The sequence below is a fragment of the Mandrillus leucophaeus genome, unplaced genomic scaffold (assembly GCF_000951045.1).
Source record: "Mandrillus leucophaeus isolate KB7577 unplaced genomic scaffold, Mleu.le_1.0 Scaffold685, whole genome shotgun sequence".
In the NCBI taxonomy this organism is placed as follows: Eukaryota; Metazoa; Chordata; class Mammalia; order Primates; family Cercopithecidae; genus Mandrillus; species Mandrillus leucophaeus.
The window spans coordinates 1,139,727-1,146,019 of record NW_012107419.1 but is presented as its reverse complement, the minus strand read 5'-3'; positions in this window follow the sequence as shown (position 1 = coordinate 1,146,019).

Genomic DNA, 6,293 nt, shown 5'->3' with positions numbered 1-6,293 from the left:
TCAGCCTGTGACAAAGAAAAATGCAACTAGATCTAGGAATTAAACGCTATAGTTCTACAGAAATCAAGCAAGAAATCATTAACCAGAATTTTGTCACTACCTCACTTACTGTGTCCTTTGTATGTGTAGTGTGAGAGCAGTGCTCTGGATAACTTTTAGAGAAAACAAAGGATGTCCTGATAAAGTGGGAAGGAAAGTTAAAAAAAGATTTAAAAAGGCAAACTCAAGCCACCATTTCCTCTGATTGTATATAAACACATGGAGCAGAACTGAGACATTGCAGACTTAAGTCTTCATGGATGCTTTACCGTTAGAGACTAAAATTGGAGAAAAAAAAGAAGCTATGGAGTCTTGCATCAAATATATTTACTATCTCTCAACTTCAAGGATCTGTAAGATTGACAACAGTTTACTAGTTACATATACTCATAGTTAAAAGGAGGAAAGTACTGTAAGCTACATGGGTCCACAAAGATACTGCACTTGGAAGCAGAGAAAGCAAGCAACGAGTGTCAGAGGAAGGCTTTGTAGGATCAAGAAAATGAGATGCTCTTTGATTCCCACAGTAGGGTGTTATTGGTTTGTCTGAATAATCCTATGAACTGAAGAGAACCGAAACACATTATACTACCAACTGTTAAGACTACAATAATATACTATAGTATTATAATGCTGTACTATATACTGTAATACTAACTACAGTGCATTCTCAAAGTTGGCAAGAGGTTCTTAGAAACTGTGACTTCAAGTGAAACAATATGCTATATAATGAAACCAATGTTATCCTGCGCAAATTGATATTAATACAAGTTAAGTTTCTTTGACATACTATACGTTGTTTTGCCTAAAGTCACAATTTCCAAGAACCAATTAAGGATGTTAAGTGATAACTTATTTTACGTGTATTTTAGTAACATGTAAGATGAACTATATATATGCACACACTATTATTTCTGTACAAAACTGTATGTTGTGTACATATTACATTCATGTATCACATAACAACCTTTTGGTCAATGACAGATTCATATATGATAGTACAGTCTAAATGTGTAATAGACTCCATCATCTAGATATGTGCAATCACTACATACTAGCTAAATATATGCAATCACTCTACTACGGCATAGGAATCTCTGAATATGATGCAAAAAGCATAACCAAAAAAAAACTAAAAAACGGAACCTATCAGCAAATAAAAAAAAAAAGTGTACTTCATTACCAAGAGAGATTTAACCCATACAAGCAATACTGCTTTTACATCTGAAAGACAATATAATACACCATATAAATAAAATAAAGGTCAAAACCCACATGATTATCCCAACAGATTCAGAAAAACTATTTGAAAAATTTCAACACTCCTTAATGATGAAACATTCAATAAATATTCAATAGAAGAGAATTTTCTCAACCTGCTTTAAGGCATTTTTTAAAAATGCACAGCTAATTTCATATATGGTGGCCACAGGGGTGCTTTTATCACCACACCCCAGTTCCAGCTGGCTCGGGGGGGAGAGAGGGAGAGAGACCAATTGACCATTTGTCTGGGAGAAAATAAGGAAAGAGAACAAGATTCTTTTTTCTGGATAGTGCAGAGAATTATTTGTGATCTTATCTAAGACCACCAAGGTGGTACTTCTCTGAGACTGCAAAAACTACATTATTATTGGGATTGGCACCAAAGTCCCTTCAAATACCTGGAAAGCTTTCTCAAGAAGGACAGGCACAAACAAGCCCAGACTGCAAAGACTGCAATACCAAACTCTTCAATGCTCAGAAACCACTGAACATTTACAAGTATGAAAATAATCCAGAAAAACATGACTTCACCAAACAAACAAAGACAGACACCAGGGACCAATCCTAGAGAAATAAAGATATATGTCCTTTCAGACAGAGAATTCAAAATACCTGCTTTGAGGAAACTCAAAGAAATTCAAGATAACACAGAGAAAGTATTCAGAATTCTAACAGATAAATTAAATGAGATTGAGATAATTAAAAATAAACAAGTAAAATTCTAGAGTTGAAAAATGTAGTTGACATATTCAAGAATGCATCAGAGTCTCTTAATCAAGAAAAGAAAGAATTAGTGAGTTTAAAAACAGGCTATTTGAAAATACACAGTGAGAGGAGACAAAAGAAAAAAAAATAAAAACAATGAAGCGAGGCAGTTCCAAGATGACCAAACAGGAACAGCTCCAGGCTACAGCTCCCAGCATGAGTGACTCAGAAGACAGGTGATTTCTGCATTTCCAGCTGAGGTACCAGGTTCATCTCAATGGGGCGTGTCAGACAGAGGGTGCAGAACTGTGGGTGCAGTCCACCAAGCAAGAGCCAAAGCAGGGTGAGGCATCGCCTCACCTGGGAAGTGCAAGGCATAAGGGAATTCCCTTTCCTAGCCAAGGGAAACTGTGACACATAGCACCCGGAAAATTGGGTCACTCCCATCCTAATACTGTGCTTTTCAAAGGGTCTTAGCAAACAGCATACCAGGAGATTATATACCGTGCCTGGCACAGAGGATATCATGCGCATGAGGCCTCCCTGATTGCTAGCACAGCAGTCTGAGATCTAACTGCAAGGCATGGCAAGGCTGAGGGAGGGGCGCCCGCCATTGCTGAGGCTTGAGTAGGTAAACAAAGTGGATGGCAAGCTCGAACTGGGTGGAGCCCACCTCAGCTCAAGGAGGCCTGCCTGCCTCTGTAGATTCCACCTACGGAGACAGGGCATAGCCAAACAAAAGGCAGCAGAAACCTCTGCAGATTTCAATGTCTGTGTCTGACAGCTTTGAAGAGAGCAGTGGTTCTCCCAGCACAGAGTTTGGAACCTGAGAATGGACAGACTGCCTCCTCAAGTGGTTCCCTGACCCCCAAGTAGCCTAACTTGAAGGGATCCCCCAGTAGGGGCAGACTGACAACTAACACGGCTGGGTACCCCTTTGAGATGAAGCTTCCAGAGGAATGATCAGGCTGCAACATTTGCTGTTCAGCAATATTCACTCTCTGGCAGACTCCGCTGCAGATACCCAGACAAACAGGGTCCAGAGTGGACCTCTAGCAAATTCCAATAGACCTGCAGCTGAGGGTCCTGACTGTTAGAAGGAAAACTAACAAACGGAAAGGACATTCACATCAAAACCCCATCTGTATGTCACCATCATCAAAGACCAACGGTAAATAAAACCACAAAGATGGGAAAAAAACAGAGCAGAAAAGCTGAAAATTCTAAAAATCAGAGCACCTCTCCTGCTACAAAGGAATGCAGCTCCTCATGAGAAATGGAACAAAGCTGGAAGGAGAATGACTTTGATGAGTTGAGAGAAGGCTTCAGACGATAAACTTCTCCGAGCTTAAGGAGGAAGTTCGAATCCATGGCAAAGAAGTTAAAATCCTTGAAAAAAGATTAGACGAATGGCTAACTAGAATAACCAATACAGAGAAGTCCTTAAAGGACCTGATGGAGCTGAAAGCCATGGCACGAGAACTACATGACAAATGCACAAGTTTCAATACCAATTCAATCAACTGGAAGAAAGGATATCAGAGATGGAAGATCAAATGAATGTGGATGGAATGGATCACACGGAAGTGTCCAAATGTATTCAGGACACTCATCTCACATGCAGAGACACACATAGGCTCAAAATAAAGGGATAGAGGAAGATCGACCAAGCAAATGGAAAACAAAAAAAGGCAGGGGTTGCAATACTAGTCTCTGATAAAACAGACTTTAAACCAACAAAGATCAAAAGAGACAAAGAAGGCCATTACATAATGGTAAGATCAATTCAACAAGAAGAGGTAACTATCCTAAATATATGTGCACCCAATACAGTAGCACCCAGATTCATAAAGCAAGCCTTCAGAGACCTACAAAGAGACTTAGACTCCCACACAATAATAATGGGAGACTTTAACACCCCACTGTCAACATTAGACAGATCAACGAGACAGAAAGTTAACAAGGATATCCAGGAATTGAACTCAGCTCTGCACCAAGCAGACCTAATAGATATCTACAGAATCTCCACCCCAAATCAACACAATATACATTCTTCTGAGAACCTTGCACTTATTCCGAAATTGACCATATTGTTGGAAGTAAAGCACTCCTCAGCAAATGTACAAGAACAGAAATTATAACAAACTGTCTCTCAGACCACAGTGCAATCAAACTAGAATTCAGGATTAAGAAATTCACTCAAAACCACTCAACTACATGGAGACTGAACAACCTGCTCCTGAATGACTACTGGGTACATAACGAAAGGAAGCCAGAAATAAACATGTTCTCTGAAACCAATGAGAACAAAGACACAACATACCAGAATCTCTGGGATACATTTAAAGCAGTGTGTAGAGGGAAATTTATAGCAGTAAACGCCCACATGAGAAAGCAGGAAAGATCTAAAATTGACACCCTAACATCACAATTAAAAGAACTAGAGAAGCAAGAGCAAACACATTCAAAAGCTAACAGAAGGCAAGAAATAACTAAGATCAGAGCCAAAATGAAGGAGATAGAGACAAAAAAAACCCTTCAAAAAATCAGTGAATCCAGGAGCTGGTTTTTTGAAAAGATCAACAAAATTGATAGACCACTAGAAATAACAACACAGAATAAAAGGGAGAAGAATCAAATGGATGCAATAAAAAATGATAAAGGGGATATCACTACCGATCCCACAGAAATAGAAACTACCATCAGAGAATACTATAAACACCTCTACACAAATAAACTAGAAAACTTAGAAGAAATTGATAAATTCCTGGACATATACACTCTCCCAAGACTAAACCAGGAAGAAATTGAATCCCTAAATAGACCAATAACAGGCTCTGAAATTCAGGCAATAAGTAATAGCCTACTAACCAAAAAAATCCAGGACCAGGCAGATTCACAGCCAAATTCAACCAGAGGTACAAGGAGGAGCTAGTACCATTCCTTCTGAAACTATTCCAATCAAGAGAAAAGGAGGGACTTCTCCCTAACTCATTTTATGAGGCCAGCATCATCCTGATACCAAAGCCTGGCAGAGACACACACACAAAAAAGAGAATTTTAGACCAATATCCCTGACGAACATCAATGCAAAAATCCTCAATGAAATAGTGGCAAACCGAATCCAGCAGCACATCAAAAAGCTTATCTACCATGATACAGTGGGCTTCATTCCTGGGATGCAAGCCTGGTTCAACATATGCAAATCAAAAAACGTAATCCAGCATATAAACAGAACCAAAGACAAAAACCACATGATTATCTCAATAGATGCAGAAAAGGCTTTTGACAAAATTCAACAGTCCTTCATGCTAAAAACTCTCAATAAATTTGGTATTGACGGAACGTATCTCAAAATAATAAGAGCTATTTATGAAAAACGTACAGCCAATATCATACTGAATGGCCAAAAGCTGGAAGCATTCCCTTTGAAAACTGGCACAAGACAGCGATGCCCTCTCTCACCACTCCTATTCAAAACAGTGTTGGAAGTTCTGGCCAGGGCAATCAGGCAGGAGAAAGAAATGAAGGGTATTCAATTAGGAAATGAGGAAGTCAAATTGTCCCTGTTTGCAGATGACATGATAGTATATTTAGAAAACCCCATCATCTCAGCCCAAAATCTCCTTAAGCTGATAAGCAACTTCAGCAGTCTCAGGATACAAAATCAATGTGCAAAAATCACAAGCATTCTTTTACACCAATAACAGACAAACAGAAAGCCAAATCGTGAGTGAACTCCCATTCACAATTGCTACAAAGAGAATAAAATACCTAGGAATCTAACTTACAAGGGATGTTAAGGACCTCTTCAAGGAAAACTACAAACCACTGCTCAATGAAACAAGAGGACACAAACAAATGGAAGAACATTCCCTGCTCATGGATAGGAAGAATCAATATCATAAAAATGGCCATACTGCCCAAGGTAATTTATAGATTCAATGCCATCCCCACTAAGTTACCAATGACTTTCTTCACAGAATTAGAAAAAACTAATTTAAAGTTCATATGGAACCAAAAAAGAGCCCACATTGCCAAGACAATCCCAAGCCAAAAGAACAAAGCTGGAGGCATTATGCTACCTGACTTCAAACTATACTACCAGACTACAGTAACCAAAACAGCATGGTACTAGTACCAAAACAGAGATATACACCAATGGAACAGAACAGAGCCCTCAGAAATAATAATAATACCACACATCTACAACCATCTGATCTTTGACAAACCTGACAAAAACAAGAAATGGGGAAAGGATTCCCTATTTAATAAATGGTACTGGG